Here is a 26857-nt window from a genome sequence, read left to right as displayed (position 1 = left end):
ATTTTGTTCCTTGAGAGACTTGATAAATCCCTTTGGGGAAGATTATATCCATAAACTAATACATGAACTAATGAACTACTTCAAAAATTTTCCTCTAGGGTGGAGTTGTAATGATCCAAAGAGTTTGAAGAGAACCTGATTTCCTCTCTTTAGTAATCAGGGTCTTCCAGATCTGCCTGAAGATCACATAAACCCAGAGTTGGGCCCCTTTAGTGCAGAGGTTCTTAAGTATTTTGGGTTATGTATCCCTATGACAGTTTGGTAGATCCTATGTATTCCTCTTCAGAATAATGCTTTTTAAGTCTATAAAATACATATGTTGCTGTTGTTGTTCAGTCATGTCCTATTCTTCATGACCCATTTAGGGTTTTCTTGACAAAAATACTGAAGTGGTACAGCTTTTTTTACAGATGAGAAAACTGACACAAGTAAAATCAAGTGAATTGCCCAGGGTTATACAGCAGTAAGTATCAGAGGCTAGATTTGAACTCAGAAGATGACTCTTCCTGATTTCAGGTCAGATACACTCTATTCACTGCTCAATCTACAGAATTACAAAGGATACTGATTTATGGAGACATTTTTTTGGAAACCAATATATTTTTTTGAAAATTATTTTAACAGTTTCTTATTTTTCCAAATACATGCAAAGATAGTTTTTAACATTCACCTTTGCAAAACCTTGTGTTTCAAATTTTTCTCCCTTTCTCCCTTTTCCCCGTCCCTAAGAGAGCAAACAATTCAATATAGATTAAACATGTGCAATTCTTCTAAACATATTTCCATATTCATCATGCCAACCAAGAAAAATGAGATCAAAAGGGGGAAAAATGAAGCAAAAACAAGCTAACAAACCACCACAACAAAGTAAAAATACTATACTTTGATCCACATTCAATCTCCATAGTTCTCTCTCTCTGGATGCAGATTGTTCTTTCCATCACAAGTCTATTGCCTTGAATCACCACATTGGTGAAAAGAGCCAAATCCATCACAGTGGATTATCACATTATCTTGTTATTATGTACAGCATAGTACTCTCTTAGTTCCGCTCACTTCACTAAGAATTTAGTTCATGTACATGTTTCCAGTTTTTTCTGAAATCAGCCTGCTCATCATGAAATCACTATATTCTTATAAAATAATTTTATGGACCCCAGAGTGAAAACTCCTGCCTTAGTGGGAGAATGCAATGATAATAATAATCATTAATAATATTACTATTAATGTTAATGTTATTATATTGATATTAAGATAAATGATCACTATCAGCATTTATACAGTACATTAAGGTTTGCAAAGCACTTAACAGAGATTACTTTATTCATGGCTCATCATAATTATTATACTCTTTTCTCTGAATTTCCTTACAAAACCACAGACTTCCCGATTGAAATTCTTAGGGGGCAGAGTCCCAAAGCAAGATCCATGCTGCAAGAACCACAGACCCCATCCTCAAGAAAGAAACCAGTTCCTATGGATTTCTGAAGCTCTGCCTCTCTTTTTCAATGACCTCCCCGGTCCCAACCCAACTCAAATCTCTTTGGCAGGTGCCAAGAATAGTCCTCAACATTTCCTCAATCAATCGGAAATAAAATCCTTCACATACAAAGCACACAACATAGGACTGTCCGTCATGACACCATGCAAAAAACTTTCTCTCTCCTCACTCCTCCTGTCCCATAATTCCATGAGACCTTTCTGAGGCCTCCCAAAACCCATCACCCTTGCCTTCTCCCTATTTAACTTCTGCTTTAGAACCTTGCATGTTGGGTGGGGGAGAAATCCACTGGATCAGTCAGAAGCCCTGGCTATCTAATTCTAGATTTATTATTAATTAGGTGAGTGATTTGAGAAAAGGAGGGTCTCAATAGTTCTGGACCTCCAAGAACTGGGAAAAATAACCTCTAAATTCCCTTCTTGCTCTAAAATTATGAGGAGCCAGTTCACAGAGATACTATTTCATCCACACAAAATAATGCCATTCTCTGATTTCAACAATAGAGTTCCTCAAGGCAGGGTCAACCTTGGAGGACAAACTTGCAAGCACTCATCCTGCTGAGTCCTCCAACTCCTGACTTTCCTTAGGGACTCTGGCTGCTCCTTGAAAGACTTTTTAGGGTCCTTGCCCCACCCACCCTCAGCCCCAAGGCAGATTGAAAACCTGTGAAATAGGGAGCCAGATCCTGTTTGCAAGGAGACATCTCCACCTGCTGGTCACTTTCCACCCAGCAACCGCGACTTGGATCTAGCAGAGGAGAGCAATTGCTTTGCTCCACCTTGAGCCAACCACTCAGTCATTTTAATCTCAGTCTCAGAAAGTCTCCTCCCCTAAACCATCTCTCAAACAATTAAAAGTTGTATGAGCAGTTTTCTCATCTGCAAAATGGAGCAGTCAGACTCAAATGGGTCTGTCAAATTTTTTTAGCCAATTTTGATGGTCTGTGATTCTATTTCTTGAGTAGCTGCTATGCTGAAGTAGGAGCGCTAAGGTGCTTGACAGCTGTTGAGCCCTACAAGTCCGTATTTGACGATGCATTGGACGGAGGGAAAGGGAGAAATCTGGCCTTGACTCCGCTCTGCGCATGCTCCTTGCCTTCCCAAAGCTGGCGGACTAATCTATCACTAAAATTAATCCAATTGAAACTGAAGTTGTTTGTCAAAAGAAAGGAATTTAGTGCTAATATATATGGACTAGGTCAGAGATCCTGAGCACCCAAAAGAATCATGTTCCATGGAGGAATGACCGTTGTCTTCCTTCTGATGGGTGTAGAAAAGTTGTAAATTAGTTTGCAGTGTTCATTTAAAGTACTTTTATTTATTTTTTTTTAAAGTCCAGACTTGCAATGTGGCCGGTTAGCTCAGTTGGTTAGAGCGTGGTGCTAATAACGCCAAGGTCGCGGGTTCGATCCCCGTACGGGCCAGTTCTTTTTCCTCCTCCTACCTTTGTTTCTTTTAAGAAAGAAAAAGAATTGGGGGAAAAAGAGAACTTGACTTAGAATCCCAGCTGCTACACTACTTGGATTTATCATTTAATCTTCTCTGGCCTTGTATTGACAGCTGGAAAATGGAGGTTCTAATGTTTCAGATGAAATAGTTCTCTAATAAAACTTCAATATTTCAAAAAACTTAATAAAAGAACTTAAACAATATTTTGCAAGGTTAAATGTTGAAAAGTATCTTTGGAAAAATTGGAACAAGAGGTTTGGCAATTGTTAATGCTGTAAAGTTACCCATGTATATATCCTGTAAATAAAAGGCTATTAAATAAAAAAAAAAAAAGAAAAGAAAAGTATCTTTGCATATATTTTGAAAACAAAAAGCTATTTTTTAAAATTGCCTGTTTGTGTCTTTTGCTCACTAGGGAATGACTTTTAGTCTTATAAATTTGAACCAATTCCTTATATATCTTTAATAGAAGAACTTTTCCCAAGAAATTTATTGAAATATTTTCCTCACCCATTTCACTTCTAATTTTTATTATATTCAATTTGTTAGTACAAAAACTTTTCAATTTTATATCACTAAAATTATCCGTTTTCTTTTCTGTGATTCTTTCTACTACTTGTTTATACTTACAAACTCTCCCCCATCCACAGATCTAAAAGGTAGTTTTTTTTCTTGCTCTTCTGCTTTGCTTATGAGATTTTTTTTTTTTTTTTTATGCCTAAATAATGGATCTGTTTACAGAGTTTCACTGTCTTGGTCTATAAACTGTGAATAGCTGGAGCTACACAAAGTAGGGCTAGAAACAGGTTTTAGAGATCAAGTAGTAGTTTAATTAATCACTTTCAGAGTGAGGAATACAGTTTGCAAACTGGAAGTTCTTCTAAGCAGGAGAGGTTGAAGAAAAAGTAGAAATTTTAAACATAAATCTTAAGTGGGAAGGGAAGAGGAAAGATGGGCCTTTTTTTCGGGGCCTTGATGGTTTCCCATGAGAAGCTAACGAATGTAGGATGATGTGAGTGTTTTCTAGTCCTGTGGAAACATTTATTAAATGATTGTTCCAAATCATGGGGGTTATGACTTGGTGGGGGACAGGACTAGAGTTCTGTGATGGGAGCAGATTTTACCATCTTTGATTTGTATTCTTATATTGTACATGTATTGTACAATATATTGTAATATATGTAATACAAGATATGTAAAGAATAAAGAGAAGAATGATTGTCAAGAATTGATTGATCAATTCAAACTTCATTATAAGACTGATCCCAGGAAGCTCTAAGAAATGGAAATTATTAGTATATTCATTATATATATATATATAAAATCTTGAAAATTATGAAAATTATAATTTTTTTTCTTAATTCCTTCATTTCCATCAAAAGGACAATCCTAAAAATTGACAAAGAACATTCATTTGAGACACCATTTTGATTTTACATAAAAATAAATGAGTTACAAAGTGAACACTAAGGTAGATGGCAAGGCAAACAAAGAAGAGAAACATCAGACCAGGGAGCTCAGAATAGAAAATGCTGCCAAAGTTTTCAGGCAATCAGAAGAATAGATCAAAGGAAGGTAAGGGGGAGACATTCTTCAGAATGTTCTGACCTCTATTCTATAAATCTTCCATTTGCTTGTTTAGAGTACTAAGTCTTCCTCTCTTTGAGAGGACTGGCTGACATAGAAACAACATTCCTTTCTGATGATAGTGCAGGACACTCATCTCAGTCATTATACATATTTGGAGGTTGGTGACGAGCTTCCCTATATGCTCCAGGCTCATAACTAGTTCTGCTGAGAGGTTCCCAACAGATGGGTACAGATGGCTGCCGGACAGATTGGGATTGGACAGATGTCAACAGGGCCACAATGGACAGGAAAGCAAGCTTCTATTGCGATGGAAGGATGACTTTAACTCTAGAAGAATTTCAGCAGAATGATTCTTATTTCTAAATAGGGACAATTTGGGACAATGTAGACAAAAGCACAGAGGCCTTCCCAGAAAAGAGGGAGGCTGTGATATAGTGTGGAGCCACTTAAAAAGAAATACAGTATAAAAGTGGAAGGAAGAAAACTGCTACTTCCATAAACATTGAGATTGGTACTAAGGGAACACTTGAAAGGAAAAAAAAAAAATGGCTTCATATACATGGGAAGTAATTACAATCCTTAGGCCATGTCAGGTTTCTTGGGTGGATAGTCTGTGTCTATTGTCTTCTACCTCTCATTCTGAAGTCTTGGGGAAATTTTTCTACCTCAGATATCAGCTGCTTCTGATTCCATTTGATTTTCAACATCTGGTTCCATAATCCAGATAGACAATACTGCCCTTTTAAGATGTTACAGGTGGATCCAGGACTCCACTCCCCAGAGTTTGGCTGCAGTAGTGGCGGTGAGCAAGACTACAAGGACATCCTAGCTCCAAGGACATTAAATTTCTAGTAGACTCAATCACTTGGTCAGTAATCCAACCTGAACCTCAACTGATATTCCCAACGAATGGAACTGAGACAAGTTGGTAAGTTTCTGATACAGTATTGTAGTAGGGAACTTTTAGCTGCTATGTTTCCCATGGATACAGTAGTTTGGGGTGTCCTGTTACTATCTCATAGGGACTGAATTTATAGAAACCAAATGGTCTAGACCTAAGGTTTAGCGGGGCTAAAGGAAAACTTTTGAGTCAGGGGATACCTAGCTCTTCAGAAAATTTAAGGGAGGTTTTAAGCATCCCATCAACTCTTTCAACCATCCTTGATGGTTAGGGGTGATAGACACAATGGAGGTGCTATGTGATTGGCCAGGATGAGAGTAGTTTAGCTAATGAAGTTCCTGTGAAATGGTACCTCTATCACTAGGAACTTCCCATAATGTAATGATTTTTTTCTAAAAGGATTTTTGCTATCCCAGAAGCCATGGCAGTATGGAATACCATATATCACCAGGAAAACATACGGAATAAAGCATATTTATAATTGTGGTCAGGTGGCAATTGAATGAAGTCAATCTGCCAGGTTTCAAATGGGGTATCTGGAAAAGGAAGCTGCTCACAAGTTGGCTTCAGACGCATTATGTTTGGGGGAAGTGGAACACAGCTCATGATAGCAGCCCTATAAAAACTCCCCCACCAACATTCATTTCCACCAATGAGTTCCACCAACTTACCAAGTCCTCAATGGCTGAAAGTTGTTCCATGATGGGAAGGAATAAGTGTAATGTTTAGGCTAGCTTTCTGGAAGGCCTTTGGACCAGTCTTGGTCTCAGTAGAATAATCACCACAAGAACAGTCATGAATAAAGTCCAAAGTCTTTTTTGTCTCCTTCAGTCTTCCAATCTAAACCAGTCTGCTCCACAGTCTCAGTCAATCTGGCTCATAGTCTGACTGTCTGACCCAGTTTCTTCCAGCAGTCTGCCAGTCTTGATCTTAGTGAAGGAGGCAGGAGAGTCTCGAGAATGGTCAGGAATAAAATGTCTATTTTCCAGTCCTTCTTAGCCCTTATATACCTTATTGTAATTACATCATTACAGCATACTGATTATGAGAACCATTAGATTAGAGAACCATTACATCACCATAGTAAATACTAAATACATATGTGAACTACAGAACCATTATCTCATGAATTCCACTGAGTTAACACCTTGTTTCAAGTATCCGTCTTCAGAGTTTCAGACCTCTACAAATAAGTTGTGGGAGTACAAGTCTATTTGAGCCAAACTCATAGTCCCATATTCTTATCTAGTTTACATCCCTCCTTTTGAGAGTTTTTCTTGCTTTGTGAAAAGCATTCTCTTCTGGATTGTAGCTAAGTCTTCTTTTGTTAGACAAAGGGGCTTTAATGACTTTGCCATTCTCAGCAATATAATGATTCAAGTCTACTCTAAAGGACTTGTGATGAAAAATTCTATCCATACCCAGAGAAAAAAACTGATTGTTTCTGAATACAGATTGAAGTATTCTTTTTTTTAAACTTTATTTTTCTTAAATTTTTTGGAGGGAGGATGGGATGCCATGGAGATTTATATTTTCTTTCACAACATAACTTTTATGGAAATGTTTTGCATTACTTCACCTGTGTCTTCTCAATGAGAGGAAAAACAAAGAGAATTTGGAACTCAAAGTTTTAAAAACAAATGTAAAAAAATTGTTTTATGTATAATTGGGAAAATCATATCTATCTATATCCATAGAGAGAGACTATATAACTACATAGATATAGATATAGACTAAAGAGCTTAGGGAGGCCTTCAGGGGGACATGCTAAGGCTATACCTATGAGGCACAATGAAAGTTCCCTAGGGACTTCTGTCCCCTTCTTTCTCGAATGGGAGAGAATAATTGGAGGGGCCTAAAGTCAGTGGTGTTGGAGACCAAACTTCAAAGAATCAAAGCAATTTTGAACTTCTGGGAAAAAGTCAGAGACTCAGATACAGAATCCTTTAGGAGTTCATAAAGTGGGCAAGCAATACCTGAAAAGTCAAGGATACAGAGGCAATAATCCTCTAGTACATGATATATAATCTCTGTGAAGTGTGGAAGAGAGAGTAGACACACACATATAAATGTGGTACAGAATCATACAGGTTGGGAAGCCCAGGTGCCAGAGATGATTCATGACTCTGTGGAGGCCTTAATGTGCTTTAGGGAATTGTCTTTTGCTTTATAAAATCACTCCTCTGGTCTGGTCCATATGCTGGACAAAACCACTTCTTTGCTACTCTTGGGCAACTGAAACAGTGTCAGGTTCTTTTAGCACACAGTCACTTTTGGCAGAATACTGAGAAAGTGTTAACTTTTTTTTTTTTTTTTTTTTTTTTTTTTAGCAAAAATAGATCAGCATAGATCCCAGAAAAATAAGAACAGCTTTAAAGCCCATTTTCAGTCTTCCACCTTATCTTCTCTTAACTGTAGGAGACATTAAAAAGCAATATGGACACTTGGAGTGGTTTTCTCTCTCTTGGGTTGTAGATGGAATTAAAAAGTCAATAAGCTCAAGCAATTCTTTAAATTGCAAAAGATCCTGCTGTCTTCTAGCTTCCTAAAGCTACAGGGGTCTCTTCCAATCAAATAGCTCTTTAAATCAGCTGTAAAACCTGCCTCAGTTGTCCCCAGCTCTTGTGATTTGTATTTAATAAGCAGCTTCTCCCACTGCCTTGTGTATTCTGCCTCCAGCTTCTTCTAACTCCCCAATGCAGCTTTTTCTCATCTTTCTTCCACAGTTACCAGTAGCTTCGAATTAGGGCCTCCTTCTGTTTAGCGACTTAATTCTATCTTATAGTTTAAAGCTCTGTGCTATTGTGTATCTTTCAGCATAACCTTAATAATGCTTAAATAGGTATCTGATTTATGATTTCTTCTTTAGGAGCTTCAAAACTCTGAAAAAACATATGTAGGTAAGCTGATGGACAAAAGTTCTTTGTAGTCACCTCTACTTTAAGTCACATCTTTAGCGTTTGAGTGATATAGTTCTGTCCAATTCTTTCAGAATAGTGTGTTTCTCTCTAAGCAGGTTTAAAAATCTGATGGTTGTGTTTCAGGCTGGTTTTAGCAGTGTTCCACTCAGAAAATTCTTTTTCTACACCTTTCAGCAATTAAAATGTCCACATTATTGGGACTTTAGATGAGGGGCTCTGGAAAAATCATCCTACTAGGACAGGCAATGACTGTAGGGAATGGACTCTACAGAGGAAGATAGTTAAACACCACCATCGTGATACAGCCAAAGGGAGACATCTATATTCTGGTATACCTTTGGAGAAGATGAGCATGATCCGGCTGGATGCTCTCACAGAAAGAACGCTGTTTAGAGTGCTGTGCATAAACTGAGCCCTAAAATCATCAACAGGAAAAGAAACAGATCTCCCTAGCCTTCTAAATCAGTGAGCATGGCTTCATTGTCATTTGTGGGGCTATGCTACCTAGTCTCCTAGGACTCACACAGAAGTGACAGTGAAGGGTAAGAATATGAAGCTCACATTTCACAAAGAGTTTTAAGAAAAACACGGTGACTGCCTCGGAAACTAAGCGACAAATACGACCCTTATGTGTGCTACATCTCAGGGAAGTTCATGAACTTGCTAAACGTCACACTGGTAGTTGGCATTAGAGGTGTAGAAGACAAACAAACCATCCCTGCTTTCTTCAAGGCCTTTACAATCTATAGGTGGCAACAAGCAAAACAACTATATGCAAATAAAATATGTACAGAACACAAGGAAGGAACTAGCATCAAGGAAGACCAGAAAAGACTTGTAGCAGAAGGTTGAATTTGGTTGGATTTTAGCAAAGGAAACCAGAGTGGAGATGAGGAAGGAAAGAATTCCAGGTGTGGAGGACAGTCAGTAAAAATGCAATAAAAAATATATAAATATGTAAGTAGAGAAAGGAAGGAAGGAAGGAAGGAAGGAAGGAAGGAAGGAAGGAAGGAAGGAAGAAAGAAAGAAAGAAAGAAAGAAAGAAAGAAAGAAAGAAAGAAAGAAAGAAAGAAAGAAAGAAAGAAAGAAAGAAAGAAAGAGAAAAAAGAGAGGGAGAGAGAGGGGAGGGAGAGGGGAGGGAGAAAGAAAAAAGAAAGGGAGAGAGAGAGGGAGAGAGAGGGGAGGGAGAAAGAAAGAAAAAGGAAGGGAGGGAGGGAGGGAGGAAGGAAGATGTAAAGATAATGGAAAATTGTAGGGGGCAGATCATGAAGGTCTTTGAATGGCAAGGGATTTTCTATTTTACTATGTAAGTAAACAGGAACTACTATCAAATATGTAAGATTGGCCAAGTTTTAGTTACCCAGAAAAGGGCAGGTAGAGGTATCCGGTCCTAGTTACCGTGGAAGCTAATGATGTTTTTAGGTTATTTGAGAAGACCATAACTAGGAACATTTTTCTTTAATAGGTATTGAAGGCATTTCAAAATTTCTGAAGAAATGGAAAAAGGGAAACCAGTCTCCCCGTCGGGGAATCGAACCCCGGTCTCCCGCGTGACAGGCGGGGATACTCACCACTATACTAACGAGGAGTACCTGTGGGCGTTATCTTCCTGCGGAAAGTTGGAGAATTGACAAGGGTTTGTAGTTTCATGTATATTTCCTGATTTTTGTCTAGAATTTATATTTATTTTCCTAAATCCAATAGAAGCTCCAGGACAAAATTTCTGCCAAGAGAGAACTGACACGGATCCAAAAACGGTAGCCTCTACCTATTCCCTGGTGATTCCCACAGGTTCCTAAAAAGGAAAAGGGATGAAGGAAGGGCGAGGGGAGGAGGAAAAGAAGAATGGAAAGGAAAAGAAGACGATGAGAGGGGAGGGTAAGGAGAAAGGGAAGGGGAAAGGGAAGAAGAAGAAGAAGAAGAAAGGACGTTGGTCCAAAGAAAGACAATTTGTTAAACAATAAATTTTAAAGCCTTTGCAAAGAGGACACAGAAATGAATCGAGGGTGGATGAGGAAGATCTTTCTATCTCCCTCTCCTTCCTTCTCTTTCATCTTTCCTTCTCTCCTCTTCTCCCTTCCCTTCCTTTCCCCCATCTTCTCGTTCCCCTCCTCTCTTCTGCCTCTCCCACTCTTTTCTCTTTTTTTCCCGTCTATCTCTTCTTCTTTTAAAACGCGATTTTAAAAATAAGTCCCATTTTAGATGAAGAAAATGAAAACTGAATTTTCTTTTAAATTTTGAAATGAGAAAAGAAAGTTGCGTTGGCCGGGAATCGAACCCGGGTCAACTGCTTGGAAGGCAGCTATGCTCACCACTATACCACCAACGCCGCTGAGAATTTGCTGCCGAATAAGCTCAGATGAGATCGCGCGGGACTCGCCAGACGTTGAATATTTGTTTTCCTAAATCTAATTCTCTGAATCTCCTACCTACCCCAGGATCCGGATCTTATTCCTCGCTTGTCTGTCCCCACAGTCTTTAACAACCACCTTCCCGGCGCTCCCCACTGGGAAGATGGCAGCAAACGCGATGCTTGGACACCTACTATGTGCCCTGTACTGACAGCAAGTGTAATGCTTAGGCGCCTACTATATGCCTTGCAGAAACAGAACCGGAACAGGCCTTGCTCTCGGGGAGCTTTCTCTCTATCCCTACCTCTGCAGAAGGGGCTCTGGGATGAGTCAAAAGGCTGGATAATCTGAGGAAAGAGAGCACAAATGGAGGAAGAGGACGGAAGGCCGGGAGCAAGAGGAATTGCTTTGCTTTTTGGAAACTGAAGGGAGACTTCGGTGAACAGCAAGTAAGCTCATGGGGCTGGAAGAGAGGTAAGCACTTCATTTCAGTCCAGCCGGAGGAGCTCAACTGAAGTTCGGCCCGAAGTGCCCAGCGCCAGTGTGTTCTATCCGGGGGCAAGAGGGAGCCGCTGAAGATCCTAGGGCAGGGCAGTGGCACATGTGGTCAGAGACTGCTAAGAGGCGGGATGGGGGGGAGGGACGCCCTTCCAACTGATCGGACACACACACCTCTGAGGTGGCCTAGATCCTCTACTCTCTTCTCTGGGGTTTTCCAAAGGAGGCAAAGATCATTTTCTCCCGGAGCAATCCTAGAAGGTATCTTGGAAGGAGCCGCATTTGAGCCGAGCCATGGGCAGGTTAGATGGGGAAAGAATATCGGAGAGAAGGAGAAATCTGTGCAAAGCCCTGGGAGGAACTGGGAGGCCCGCGAACCAGAACCGGGCCGGACCCTCTCTTTGCGGAGAAAAGAGTCCTTTAGAGAGGAGGCGTACACGTGGGCGAGAGCAATTGGGTGTTAACCTAGGTGTTAGGCTAGAGGGAGGCAGAGGAGGGAGAGAAGAGAGGGACAGGGAAGGAAAAGGAGGAGAAGGAGGAGGAGGAGAAAGTTCCCTCCTATTTTCCTTCTTTCTTCCTGCTCCTCTTCCTCCACCTCTTCCCCCTCCGCTTCTTCTCTTTTCTCTGGATCTCTGTGTATCTCCCTCCCTGGGACCTAGGCTAGAGGAAGGGAGAAGAGAGGGACAGGGAAGAAAAAGGAGGAGAAGGAGGAGGAGAAAGTTCCCTCCTATTTTCCTTCTTTCTTCCTGCTCCTCTTCCTCCACCTCTTCCCCCTCCGCTTCTTCTCTTTTCTCTGGATCTCTGTGTATCTCCCTCCCTGGGACCTAGGCTAGAGGAAGGGAGAAGAGAGGGACAGGGAAGGAAAAGGAGGAGGAGGAGTCGCCAACGGTTCCTTCCTTCTTTCTCCCTGTTCCTGCTCCGCTTCTCTTTTCTCTGCACCTCTGTGAGTCTGTCTCCCTCCCTCTGGGTCCCACCCAATTGCTCTCGCCCACGTGTAAAGGACTCTTCTCCGACCAGAGAGCATCGGGCCAGGTTCTGGTTCGCGGGCCTCGCAGTCCCCCCAGGGCTGGCGCGCTAGGACGCAGTATTGCGGCTTTGCACCGATTGCTCCTTTTCTCCGATATTCTTTCCCCATCTAACCTGTCCGGGGCTGGGCTCAAACGCTGCCTAAGTACTGGGGAGCCATAGCGGAGCGTGCAGCTGCAGAGGCGCTCTCCAGCCAGCACGGCCTCCTTCCCAGACCAGAGGGGGCGGCGGAGAGGCGGGAACCTCGGCCTCCTAGGTGGGTCGGGTTCTCCGAGTCTGTCAGTCTTCGCTCCTGGCCCCGCCCCAAGGCCGGGCCGCGGGGCCCAGCCCTCTGCAATGGCCCCCGCGGGAAGAGGGAAGGGCGGAGGGCGGAGGACTGGAGCGGCCGGGAGGGGCTGGAGCGGCGCAGCCTGCCCGAGCTCTAGGGGTCGCTGGGCTCCCGAGCTCAGGTCTTTTTTAGCCGGAGCGGGTCCGTTACCATAAATAACGGAAAGAGCCCAGAGGCCGCGCAGTCCCGGGGCTTGGCTCCTTGGCAACGAAGGTTAGTTTCACAGCAGACATTTACGGTAGCGAGAATGCTGACCCGCAGCTCGTTTGCACTAGTCTCCTGTAGAGGAAGAAGGACGTCTTTTTCCCGTAGTCAGGATGGCCGAGCGGTCTAAGGCGCTGCGTTCAGGTCGCAGTCTCCCCTGGAGGCGTGGGTTCGAATCCCACTTCTGACAACTGCTTTTTTAAATTTCTCTTTCCGAAAAACGAGCAGACAGCGGCGCCGAGCACCGGCAGGACCCAGCCTCTCCTTTCTAACTCCACTCACGCTTTGGAAAGCACTTCAACTCATTACCTCCCATAGTGAAGTGCTGCAAAGATTCCCAGTCCCCCAAGTATTGGGGATCTTCCGGCTCAGAGTGGGGAGTCTCGGGGGTCCTTCCTGTCAGTGGGATTCTTACTACGCCGTCACTCGGGCAATAAGCATTTACGGAGCACCTACTGTGTGCTAGGCAATGTGCTAGACTCTGGGAATAAATAGAATGGCCAAAGGCAGGCCCCGACCCTCAAGGCGCTTACAATCTAAGGAGGAAAATAACATGCAAACCCCTGTTATAAACAAGATACAGAAAGGATTCATTGAAGTGGGAGGGTGGGCCACTCGGTCATGCCTTCTGTCAAAAAGCATTCTTTGCATTTGCTCTAGAACTGACATTTATGTCTTTAATTTCTTTGCAATTAAAAAAATAAAAATGTAGCATCCCAATGAGGTGCTAGTTAGAGGCTGGCTAGAGGACGCTCAGGGAGGATCTTGGACCAGAACGTGGGTCCAGGGTGCTCAGTATTGCAACATGACAACATGGCAGGGATAAAAGGTGCATCCGCTCCGGCCTCCCACCAGGGGATCCCTAACAGTGAAGGTAAGCAGATCCGTAAAACCTCATCTGAAAGTGCAAACGGCGTTTTAGATGTGTAGCAGCAGCCTCATGTTTTAAATTATGAGGAATATTTTCCCTTCTTACTGTCTCATCCCTTCCACTCCATAGGAGAGGGAGGGGGAGTAAAGGGAAAGAGAGAGAGAGAGGGAACAGAGAGACAGAGGCAGAGAGATGGACAGAAATAAGTGGATGAATGAATAAAAGAAGAGATAAAAAAAATTATTCTCATTCTGTACCCTAAATCTGTCATCATTCTGTAATGGAGAGCATGTTTTGTCAAGTTGGTTTTTATACTGTTGTTGTATAAGCTGTTCTCTTAGTTCTGCTCATTTTGATTCATTTTCATTTTTATAATATTGAATAATATCAGCATTTTAGGCAATGATAAGCCTCTTAACTAGAGATAAATTCATTCTAAATTGATAGTTATAATATAACTGTCTTCTGGTTATGCTTCTTTCACTCTATCAGATCAATAAGTTGTTCCGTGTCTTTTTAAAAAGTATGTATTTCCTTATCTCTCACAACAAAATTCACATTCATTTATCACTAATTATTCAGCCATTCTTCAATTGATAGGCATCCCCTTAATTTCCTTCCCCCCTTTTGTTCCCACAAAAAGAGTTGCTATAATTTTTGTTTTCAGGAAGAGGACCTTTTCCTCTTTTTTTGATCTCTTTTGAGCACAGGCCTAGAAGTGGAATAGCTGGGTCAAAGGATAGGCAGTGTTTAGTAACTTTAATGTATAATTCCAATTGCTTTCCAAAATGGAAACAGTGCATCAGTGAGTGTATTTATTTTCCTATCCAGTCTTTGTCATATTCCTTTTTTAAATCACCTTTTACTTCCTTGATGGGTAGAGGAATGGGGTGGAATCTCCTTATAATTGCTTTAGTAATTACTTGGACAATTTTTAAAATATGGTTATTGTTTATAATGTCCGGACTAGCTCCTTGGTGGGCCTCAGGATCAGTCAGAGTCAGGATAAATCAAAGTCCTTGGTCTTTAGGGGAGAAGTGAAGGAGGCAGGCAAGCTGCCATGTGGCTTGCCAAAGATGTATCCTGGATTCTGGAGTCTGGAGTCTTCAGCTTCTCTCCTCCTCCTCCTGCCACCAAGTGACTGACTTCTCTCCCCCAGCCCTCCAATCCTTGCCTACTATTATCTCAACACCAAACATTCAGCAAGCAGCAATAGTGAGGAGAGCCATCACATTACCATCTCATCTAAATATGTATATAGAGCCATTATCTCCCATCAAACTGGTAATTAGCCTTAAGTGCTCTGTTGTCTGATTCAAGCAAATTGCTACTTTTTTTTTTTATTTAATTTTTTTTTTATTATAATGACTTTTTATTGACAGAACCCATGCCAGGATAATTTTTTACAAAATTATCCCTTGCACTCACTTCTGTTCCGGTTTTTCCCCTCTCTCCCTCCACCCCTCCCTTAGATGGCAAGCAGTCCTATATATGTTAAATAAGTTACAGTATATCCTAGATACAATATATATGTGCAGAACCAAACAGTTCTCTTGTTGCACAGGAAGAATTGGATTCAGAAGGTAAAAATAACCCGGAAGAAAAACAAAAGTGCAAACAGTTTACATTCATTTCCCAGTGTTCTTTCTTTGGATGTAGCTGCTTCTGTCCCTCATTGATCAATCGAAACTGAATTAGGTCTCTTTGTCAAAGAAATCCACTTCCATCAGAATACATCTTCATACAGTATCATTGTTGAAGTATATAATGATCTCTTGGTTCTGCTCATTTCACTTAGCATCAGTTCATGTAAGTCTCTCCAAGCCTGTCTGTATTCCTCCTGCTGGTCATTTCTTATAGAACAATAATATTCCATAACATTCATATACCACAATTTACCCAACCATTCTCCAATTGAGGGGCATCCATTCATTTTCCAGTTTCTAGCCACTACAAACAGGGCTGCCACAAACATTTTGGCACATACAGGTCTCTTTCTCTTCTTTAGTATCTCCTTGGGGTATAAGCCCAGTAGATACTTTTTTTTTTTTGAGAAATGTTTATATCCTTAGACCATTTCTCCATTGAAGAATGGTTCTTTTTCTTACAAATTTGAATTAATTCTTAATGTAGCTTGGGAATGAGACCTTTATTAGAAAATCATTTTGCAAAGATTTCCCCCCACTTAATTGAATCCTTTTAATCCTTCTGTTTTGTTATGTGTTCCAAATCAGTATTTTAGGCAATGGTAGGCCTCTTAACTAGAGATAATTTCATTCTAAAATTTCTTATCATTATTTCTCTTTAGATTCTGGATATTTTGGCCCCTTAATATGAATTTTATTATTACTTTTCTAATTCTATTGATCTGATAGAAGTTTAGTTGGTAGCACATTGAATAAGAAAATGTGTAAAGGGTCATAGTCAGTGGGGAAATCTGGGTGAGGTATATAAGACCCTTCAACCCAGAGGGAACCTGCTAACAATGCCTGGTTCTCCTCCCCATCCCCCCTAAGGACTCTTGACCTTCCTGAGAAGTCAGGGGGCAAGTGACAACCTGTGTTGAGACTGAAGCAGAGTGATAACAGGTGGCAAACTATGTACAATAGCAAATTGTTTATGTGGCCCCATGTGGGCAGTGCAGTTTTTGTTACATTATAAAAAGAGGAAACTCCTTGAAATAAACAGACTCCATTTTTCCACTGTCCTTGGGAGTACCACCTCATCACTTCTCCACTAGGAAGCTATATCTTGATCATCCTGTTTGGAGGCTCTAGAAAGCAGGACACAACATAAATTGATTTAGGCACTAGTACCATTTTTATTATATTGGCTCGACCAACCTATCAACAGTTAATATTTTTCCAGTTAATTAGATCTATTTTATTTCTGAACAGTTTGTAGTTGTATTTTTATAGTTCTATTGAGGATCCTAGAAAGAATTTGTAAGTGTTTTATATATTCTATAGTTATTTTATATGGAATTTGCCTTTTTTTAAAAAATTTCTTCCCACTGATATATTATTAGTACCTTGTAGAAATGTTGATGATGAATAGAGGAGTTTAAGAATGTTTTAGAATTGAATTGGTTGATTAAGCTACATTAAGTGATCTTGACAATCCTCTGGAGGCTCCCCTAGTTTTCTTTTAAGGTGGAGGTTAAATGACAAATTCAATATAACTATTTCTATTACCAACAGAAGATGAGAGTTTAAAGCCAAATTTTATACCAGTCAAGATAAAGAGAACTTAATATTTAAATATTTGAATAGCACTGAATAAATTGTTGAATTGGATAATCTAGATAATAGGTTTGGGTTTTTTTTTAATTGACTTTCCAATTCACAAGTATTTATTAAATATACTGTATTGTATTGTGTTGGGTGTTAAGGCTATAAGTAGAATGAAACATTGAGCTTACATCCTAATAAGGATGACAAGAAGAACAGATGAAACTATAAAACATAAGTATCAAATTTGTGAATGAAAATATATACAAGGGAGTTAAACACAAGAGAATCTGGGAGAGAGGGCACCAGCACTAGTATTAAGAAAGATCTCTATGCGTTAGAGGTGAGGAAGAATTTCAGAGAAAATGTAGAAGATCATTGTAGATTTGTGCAGACTGAAATGAGCAGAATGAGGAAAAACATGAGTATAAAGGAATCCAAGCCTGGAAGGTGAGCCCTGTGAAGGAGATTCAGCCACACCTACCTAAGACTCAGGAAGGAAAGTTCTTGGCCCTGTCAAATGGTTCAGCATCAGAAACTGGTATGATTTTATTAATGGAAATGACATTAAAGAAGAAACATTAATGTTGCTTTTCTGCTCTTCTCTAAAGACCATTAGGACTTTCCATCTGATTTATAGTTGAAGCTTTTCATATGTGTTGTCCTAGTGGTTAGAATTTGAGCTCCATAAGAAAAAAGGAACATTCTACTTTTCTATTTATTTCATCAGCAGTCAGTATTGTGTTTTGTACATAAGGGATACATAAATGCTTTCATTTATTCATTCATTCATCACCTTCTTGGCAATTAAAAGAGAGCTTTAAGAAACACTAGACTGTTAAGTAATTTCTGTAGGATCAGTTAGATATAATGTGTCAGAAAGAGATCTTGTACCCAAATATTCCTGGTTCCCTACCAAACTACACCAGACTCAATTAGAAACAATGGACACAGAACAGTTCATAAGTTCCCCTGCAGGCTACATGTGTACTTAGTTTTAAAAATTCGTATTTCCTGTATTTGTTGTGTTTTTATTTAGTTAGTTTTATTTTATTTTGCTATTTCAAAATTATCTTTTAACCTGTTTTGAGCTGAAGTCAGTTGGATACATGCCAAGTGTGACATCTTTGCATTATATTGTGAAACCTCTCATATTACTAGTATTAAAGAGACAAAAAGATGGGCACATCTTTTTCTATTTCTAGAAATTCTCTTTCAAAGCATGTTTTACACTAAACTAGGCAATTCTAAATTGTGGGCATTTTTCTTAATTTTAGCAAGTAGAGTAGACATGAATAAAATATGTCCAATTTTGTGAAAACAGTTTACAAACTATTTTTGTCATACAATCTGCTAAGTCTTTGAATCATGTCCAATTAAAGGTTATACCTCAAAGAGATCAAAGAAAGGATGCATAAAGAACCCTATAGTAGCAAAAAACCTGGAATATAAGAGACTACTTATCTATTGATGAATAGCTGAAAAAACTATGGCAGAAATGTAATGAAATGTTTTGGAAAAATTGAGGAAATGGGAGTTTCCAAGTAAACTGTGAACTATGAACTATGAACTAATAATGAGCAAAACGAGAACTAGGAGAAAACTTTTTAATAAAAATACTATAATGTGGAAATATGTTTAACATAATCATTCATATATATGCATGTGTATATATATGTGTGTATAGAATAGAATAGAAAGAGATAAGGTGAAAAACTTACAGGATCGTATGAATTCTTTTTCTGTATTTTATTATTTCTGTGTTTCCCCTATGACCTGTATAATATGTGCAGGCTCGTATTTATTTGAGCCTTGGCCAGCTAGAAACATATTTATTTAACCTGAGCTGATAACATTTATTGGTATTTGACATTTACCGATATTTAGTCTATTAGCTGGACCACTATCTGCTTGATTAAGCCTGAAGGCCTGATTTTCTGTTTCCTAGAAATCAGATCTCCCTGAAACCTTCCATTCCAATCTCTCCAAATAGCCACAACCAACTAGATGCCACCACCTCCCCTTCTCAATGCTCTCTTAGTTGGATGTAATTTCTTATATAAAAGCTGTGTATCTTTACTACTTCTTTAGCTTTCCTACTGGGAACTTTCTCTTTCTTATCTGGTGATGGGACGGCTCATCCTCCAGAGGTTTTTAATAAACAACTTTTCTGCCTTCTACTGAATGATCTCTGAGTAGTCATTTTGGTTAAGGGTCTTCTACATCCCTCACATATACATATATAGACACACACACACACACACACACACACATATATATATATATATATATATATATATATATAATCAATATCAGATTGCTTGCTGTTTAGGAAGAAGGGAGGGAAGAGATGTAAGATAAAAATTTGGATCTCAAAAATGTTACAAAAAATGAATGTTGAAAACTATTCACATGTAAATGGGAAAAATACTATTAAGCAAAAAAAAAGAAATTATAAAGAAAAGCAACTTTCAAAGTTAATAGAAACCTGATCACTGCAATGATAAGTTCACAATACCTGAGGCCTTAAAATCAAGAATGCTAGCTTCCTCCTCCTCTTGCTGCTGCTAGAGAAGTGACAGACATAACTAAAGTCAGAATGAGGCCTATGATTGATTCAGCAGTAACAAATTCTCACTTGGGTAAGGTAGCTAGCCTAGCGTTTGGACTGCACACACTCAAAGTGTGGGATAATTTGATTGACTCTGCCCCCACCTTTCCATGAGCAAAATACATGTTTCAACTATTTTTTTTTCTTTTGAGGATAAACTGACTTCTCAAGAGTTCAAAAGTAAGTTATAAGGATTTCTCCCCTCTTTGGGCTACTGTCAAAGCCAAGAGACATATCTGTGCCACCCAAGAGATATTTAAAATGGTAACAACTTCTTTCTCAGTCTTATGACTCTAAGTGACCTTTAGTCCACATTCACAGTTCTATAGTTTACTAACTATATGGTCTGAGGCTTGTCACGGTTCTTCTGTGTTCAGTTTTTCAGCTATAAAAATAAAGTTAAAGTTTATCATATATATTTCAATTTTAAAATTCTATTTTGTTGGATTTTATATTTATAATTTTAATTTTATTTTTATTTATTAATTTGTTATTTTTTCATACTATGGTTTCCTGAGAAAAAGAACTAAGAGAGAAAGTAACAGATATTACCGGGAGAATGTGTGGAGTCTTAAATTAAACACTACTTTTAGTCTAGTTCTGAACATAGATGTAAGCCCAGACCAAGACAAAACAGGCCAGGTCTGGAAACAATTCAAGTTCAAGGAGGGAGACAATTGCTGAGCATTTAAAGATCTTGGAATAAGATCCCAACTCACTACACTGACCTGACTCCTCTAAGGCTAGAGAGGCGACCTCATTTTCTCTTAGCCCCAAGAATGAAATCACCTCAACTTTTTTCCACTCAGGAAGGTATGGGATGTGGGTATATTAAGAAGTAAGTGATTTTATGTCATTAATAGTGTCCTACACAATAAAATATTTTGCAAGGCTTTTAAAAATCATTTTAAGAAAGGATGATTAGAGAGATAATGCATCCAACAGTACAATAAAATTAAACCACCAAAAATACCTCAGAAAGGTTTTAATAGAATTACATGATTACATGATTTAATAGAATTATATGAGAATAGTAGCTCATAAAAGAATTTATGGCATTTTTCAGATTTTTATGTTACTTATTTTGTGAAGAAAATATTGTATTGCTCTCCTTGAATGCCATAGTTGAAGATAATTTTTAATAGAACCATGTTGGTTACAAAAAAAAAAAAGTGAGCCCTCACCTCATTTCAAAGTTTGGGGGAATGTAAGTGTAAATAGCTCATGAGTGAGACTTGATGTGTTCACTGGTTTTGCTGAACTGTTACCATTCTCCTGCTCCCCCCCTTTTTAAATCCATAGCTCAAAAGTTAAGAGAATGACATATTAGAAAATGGAAATGATATAAAACAAAAAGTTACCAATAATAATGGAGATTTGAATGATGATTTTTTAAAGCTACATTTTTATCCTTCCTCTAATGATACTTAGAGACAAATTTGTAATTACTTTTCATAGTTTATTGAAATATTTTTTCTCATAAATTATTGAAACATTTAAATAAGAAAACTTACATATTAACAGCACTTAGACAAAGACCAAAATATACAATCTTTTATTTCCCTTGTTGAGAAGGGAAGAGTTGGAAGAAAAAGTCAAAAAGGCACCGATCCCCAGGGACTGGGGCTGCTCAGAACAAGCTCTCCAGAGATAGCAGTCAGGAAAAGAACAAAATCCTGGGGCTGGCCCTGGAGACTCGAGCAGCACATGCACCTGTTGTTCATTAGCTCACAATTTCCTCAAGAATCAAAGTCCCTCATTTAATCCACCTCTTCGATGGTGGGTCCAGTGGTGGGATGGGAACCGCGGGCCTGGGCGCCACAGCTGTTCCCTCCCTGAGAACCAGGGGCCTGGTAGAGCCGGGCAATGATGGGCTGACACAGCCTCTCCAGTTCCTTCTTCTGGTGCTCAAACTCCTCCTTGTCGGCCAGCTGGTTCGCTTCCAACCAGGAAAGCACTTGCTCGCACTTGTCCAGCACCTTCCTCTTGTCTTGCTCCGGGATCTTGTCGCCGAGGCCGGCCTCTTGCATGGTACTCTTGACCTGGAAGGCATAAGACTCCAGCGAGTTCTTGGCAGTCACCCTTTCCCGCTGAGCCTCATCTTCGGCCTTGTACTTCTCCGCCTCCTGCACCATCCTCTCCACCTGCTCCTTGCTCAGCCGGCCCTTGTCATTGGTGATGGTGATCTTGTTGGCCTTGCCCGTGCTTTTGTCCGTGGCCGAGACGCTCAAGATGCCGTTGGCGTCGATGTCGAAGGTGACCTCGACCTGGGGGACCCCCCGAGGCGCGGGAGGGATGCCCGACAGCTCAAAGCGCCCCAGCAGGTTGTTGTCCCGGGTCATGGCTCGCTCCCCTTCGTACACCTGGATCAGCACTCCCGGCTGGTTGTCCGAGTAGGTGGTGAAGGTCTGCGTCTGCTTGCTGGGGATGGTGGAGTTCCTCTGGATCAGCGTCGTCATCACCCCTCCCGCCGTCTCGAACCCAGGGAGACAGGGGTCACGATCGAGAACGAGAGATCCTAGACCTTTCGGACTTATCTCTCTCCCATCAACCTGCGGCGGCCTGGGCAGCGGCCCGTGGCTTCACGGCTTCATCGGGGTTGATGCTCTTGTTCAGCTCCTTACCATTGAAGAAGTCCTGCAGCAGCTTCTGCACCTTAGGGATGCGGGTGGAGATCTCATTGCTGAGGATTAATGCTGATCCCATCAGAACTGGTCATCACTCGGTATTGATATATAATGATCTCCTGGTCCTGCTCAAATGAGCCTGTTTTCAAAAGAAAATTGTAACTGATCTATCCACAAACAGGGGTAGAAAGTGCTAAGGCTTTTCTGACATTGTAATCTGAAAGGAATCTGGAAATCAAGTACAGCTGACTGTATTTCCTCTAAACAGACAATCTGGGATAGAATGCCACATGTGAACTGAGTTTCCTGTTAGGAAGAGCCTTCTGTGAAGCTAAATATGGAAATAAACAAAGCTTTTCATTTAGGGCCTGATTATTAAAACTTTGCTTTTCATTAGAATAAACTTGGATTATTAATTAAATAAGTCATTCAGCTAGATTGTAAAGAACATAGACATGAAACATTTAGGTGAGGGTAGGCCATCTCTCTCTCACCAAGTCCTTTTACCAAAAATTCTGCTTAATTGCATATATTATGTGTTTATAAGTCTTGAGTGAAAAGAAAAATGGTTATGAATGTTTCATGTGCAAACCACAGAAATTCACTTTATTTTTCTAAATCTAGAGCTTTAATTCAAAAGTTTATTTTCCCAAATAATACTGTATGTGCCTTATTGTTTTATTCATTCAAGTTTAAAATTCAGAATGAAAGTCATATGAACTACTTTAGAAAAGTTTATCTTGGGATTCAAATGCTTACTGATAAGTAATTAGGTCGCTTAAGTGTTTTGTCAAGTGTTATTTAATTAATGCAGTAAAATGGAAAATGAATATAGGCTGATCAACTTTAAACTAGAAGCTTGAGCAGTTCCATGATGCTGGGACATTGGATAGAGCTTCTGGAGAGGATCATTTACTTACATCTGGAATAGATATATTCTAGTCCAATTTTAGTATTCTTTCTACCAAATTATGGAAGAATAACAATATTTAAAAACATTAATTGAATTAATAAGTTGGCAAAAACTATCCAAAATCACTATCAACAACAACAAAAATGCAAATCAGAACAACTCGGAGGTTTTCCTTCAGAGTCAGCAAATTGTAACAGACTGCAAAAAAAAAATGCAAATACTAAATGTTTCAGTGTAGTTTGGGGAAGACAGACATATTAATGTATGCTGGTCGAGCTTTGAACTAGTCTAGTCCTTCTGCAAAGTAATTTGGAATTGGGTTAGAAAAGTGGCTAAATTATCTATATGCTTAAACACTGAGAACTCACTCCTAGCTATATGCCCAAAGTGGTCAAAGACAGAATCACTGTTTGACAAACTGGAAAGTGAAAATCAGGTTTAGACTTCATTAGATAAATCTCATCTCATATCACAAGCTCCAAATAGACACAAAACTTCAAAATGAAAGGTCAAACAAGTTTAAGTAATGAAGGAGGCACCTTTCAGAACTATGGAAAAAGGGAAAGTTCTGGTTGAATCATGGACCAAATATATTAGTAAACATTTTTTTTAATTTTTAAGCTTTTATTTTCAAAATATATGCATAGTTTTCAACATTCACCCTTACAAAACCTTGTGTTCCAAATTTTTTTTCTCCCTTCCTTCCTCCTGTCCCTTCCCCTAGATGCCAGGTAACCTAATATATATTAAACATGGACAATTCTTCTATACATATTTTCACAATTATCATGCTGCACAAGAAAAATCATATCAAAAAGGAAAAATATAAAAAAGGAAACAAAAAGCAAGCAAATAATAACAAAAGTTAAAATACTATGTTGTGATCCACACTCAGTCCCCACAGTCCTCTCACTGGGTACAGATGGCTCTCTCCATCACAAGACCATTAGAACTGCCCGAATCATCTCACTATTGAAAAGACATTATGGAGAAAACATTAAGGAGAGTGGTTATCTGTATAAGAAAAAAGGATAATACTTTTCATCAAAGAGTTTACAATTTTTTAGGGCATGGAAAATGCTTTTTGGTTTGGCCAAACAAAATATAGACGATTACAAGAGATGAAATGGAAAATTTAGAGTATATAAAGTTAAAAAGCTTTTGCACAAACAAAATCCATGCAGTTAAAATAAGATTGAAAGTGATTAATGGCTGAAAGCTTTATAACAAGTTTCTTTGATACCCCAGATATGTAAAGAACTGATATAAGAATAAAAGAATCATTCATACTATTCATTAAAAAGCTTTTTTGAATTTCAAATTCTCTCTTCCCTTCCTTCATCCATTAAGGAGGCAAACAACATTATATCAATTATGCATGGTTTCTAATATTACATTATATGCAAATACCAAATTATTCCAATAAAACAAAGATCTAAATAGGTAACTGTAATGTTCGGTGGTTCAGTTTTCTTGGGGTCTCTGGGAGCAGCCTTCTTTTCAGCTCAGTAATCCACAACAAGAGTAGCCAGGGGTTAAAGTCCAAATCCTTTATTATCTTTTTCAAAGCCCTATCTCCTTCACTTGGGGCTCAGCTAGTTTTCTGGAGGCCTTTGGGAGTCTTGGTTTCAGTGGAGAAGTGAAGGAAGAAAGTCTGCCACCAAGGGAGTGTGAGATGAAGTGAATGAGTCTCTCTGAGTCCAAAGGTTTTTGCTTCAGCCTCTAGCCACCACAAAGGTGGAAGATTGAATGAATCTGTCTCAGCCTTTGCTGGCTGTTATATACTCCATTATCATAGGTGTGGATCTTGTGGAACTATGTTAAGTACTAAGTAGATGTAACTGAATTAGAGAACTGTTAAGTCAATTCCACTGACTTAACACTTTCTAAGAATCCTTGTTTCAGAGTTCTGGCCCATACCAGGTAATTCTCAAAAGAAAAATAATGTCATCAAAAATGACACAAAATGATATAAATAACAAATTATAATGAGAAATCAAAATTAAAAACAATGAAGTCTCACTTTACTCTTATGGATGCAAGGGTGGGTAAGTAGAGGATAGATATAAGATCATGGGACAATTCTATAAAAATAGTGTCTGGAATGATAAATCTCAGAATGAGCTAAGACTGCTGAAGAGAACTAAGGACAAAAAAATGGGAGGGTATTTTGTTTTGTTTTGTTTTTGTTTTCCTTTATCTAAGTAAAGAGAAGATGCAAAGAAGGTATGGGACCACCTAATATGATGGGTGGGATAATGATAACTGAAAATTAAAAAAAAATCTGTTCAAGTTTTGTTTTACTTCTGTTTTCTCTGACAAGTAGAATGCAGAATGCCTTTCACCCTGTCCCTCCTAAAAAGTGTTTTGCTACTGACCACTCCCCCCCATATGCCCTCTCTTTTACCAACCTCCCCTCACCCTTTCCATATTCCAGTCCTCTTCTGTTTTCCTGCAGAGTAAGGTAGATTTCTATCCCCCTATTCAATATGGATGTAATTTCCTATTTGAGCCAATTCTGATGAGAATAAAGTTCACAATTCCTCCTCTCCCTCTTCCTCTTCACTGTTTTCTTGCCTCTTTTTTATGGTAGATAATTTGTACTGTTTCATTCTCCCTTTTCCTTTATCCCAGTATATTCATCTCTCACCCCTTAATTTTGTCATAAAAAAGATATTATCCCTTCATATTCAACTCATCCCCATGGCCTTTGTCTCTTTCTCTGTCTCTCTGTCTCTCATATATATATTCCTTCTAACTGCCATAATAATGAGAATGTTCTAATGAGGTAGAAGTATCATATAGGAAAGTAAAAAGATAAACCTTTTTAAATCCCTTATGATAGCACTTTCCTGATTATCTCCTTATGCTTTTCCAGAGTCCTGTGTTTCAAAATCAAATTTTCCATTAAATTCTCTAGAAATTGATGAAATACTTAGATTTTTTCCTTAGTATAGTAAATAAGTTATGTGAATCAAAAAACACTTACTTTTTCAATAGATTAGTGTAAAATATCATTGCTATTATTTAGTGCAGGCCTGGAGATACTGGGAATAAGATAAGAAAAAGAAATTAATGGAGTAAGCTTTGGAAAAAAGAAAATAAAAATTATTACTTTGTCAGATGATATGAAAGTTTATTTAGAGAATGCTGGGAATCAATTGAAATTAATTGAAATAAGTAATAACTTCAGCAAAGTTGCAAGATATAAGATAAATACATGTAAATAAATCATCAGAGTTCCTATATATAACCAATAAAACCCAGAATAAGGCCAAAAAGAGAGATTCAATTAAAATAATTACAGAAATGCTTGCGAGTGGATGTTTTAAATCTCATCCAGACATTATATAAATCTGGCTATAAAATAGTTTTTTGTTAGGACAGTGAGAAGAAGGCAATGAAAACAGTGAAGGGCTTACAGTCCATGTCATATTGACTATAAATTTAAAGAAATGGAGATGTTTGCTCTCAGGAAAAGACTAAAGGGAATATGTGAAACCTATCTTCATGTATTTAAAAGGTTTTCTTGTGGAAAAGATATTAGGCTAGTTTTGTTTAGTCCCCAAGAACAGAACTAGAGGCAGTAATATAGGTGGATGTTCCAAAGGGACTAATTTGTTTGACTGGAAAAAATTTCTAACAATTAAAGCTGTCCAAAAGCAGAATAGGCTGTTTTTTGAAGTAGCAAATATTCCTCATTGCAGATTTTTAAGGAGAGATTGAATGATTTACTCATTGGTGTGTGTTGTCAATAGGGATTTTCTGTGGAATATGGATTATTATATGGCCATTCTGAAATATGATTCTGTGATTTTGTAAATGACATACCTTCCT

At 39.0% G+C, this 26857-nt stretch overlaps 4 non-coding genes and 1 pseudogene across 4 annotated transcripts; 2 read left to right on the top strand and 3 right to left on the bottom strand.

The window, feature by feature from the left end:
• The first annotated feature begins 2850 nt into the window (after positions 1–2850).
• TRNAI-AAU lies at positions 2851–2924 on the top strand. The gene has a single exon. It is a non-coding gene; the product is annotated as a tRNA-Ile (tRNA).
• Positions 2925–9877: 6953 nt separating this feature from the next.
• TRNAD-GUC lies at positions 9878–9949 on the bottom strand. Its single transcript has one exon. It is a non-coding gene; the product is annotated as a tRNA-Asp (tRNA).
• A 669-nt stretch (positions 9950–10618) lies between these two features.
• Positions 10619–10690, bottom strand: TRNAG-UCC. The gene has a single exon. It is a non-coding gene; the product is annotated as a tRNA-Gly (tRNA).
• A 2185-nt stretch (positions 10691–12875) lies between these two features.
• TRNAL-CAG lies at positions 12876–12958 on the top strand. The gene has a single exon. It is a non-coding gene; the product is annotated as a tRNA-Leu (tRNA).
• An 8049-nt stretch (positions 12959–21007) lies between these two features.
• LOC116419053 overlaps positions 21008–26857 on the bottom strand; it is a 15392-nt pseudogene continuing 9542 nt past the window's right edge.

The sequence above is a fragment of the Sarcophilus harrisii genome, chromosome 4, assembly GCF_902635505.1.
Source record: "Sarcophilus harrisii chromosome 4, mSarHar1.11, whole genome shotgun sequence".
Lineage (NCBI taxonomy): Eukaryota > Metazoa > Chordata > Mammalia > Dasyuromorphia > Dasyuridae > Sarcophilus > Sarcophilus harrisii.
The sequence above is the reverse complement of the archived record's forward strand: the minus strand, read 5'-3'. Positions and strand labels throughout refer to the sequence as shown.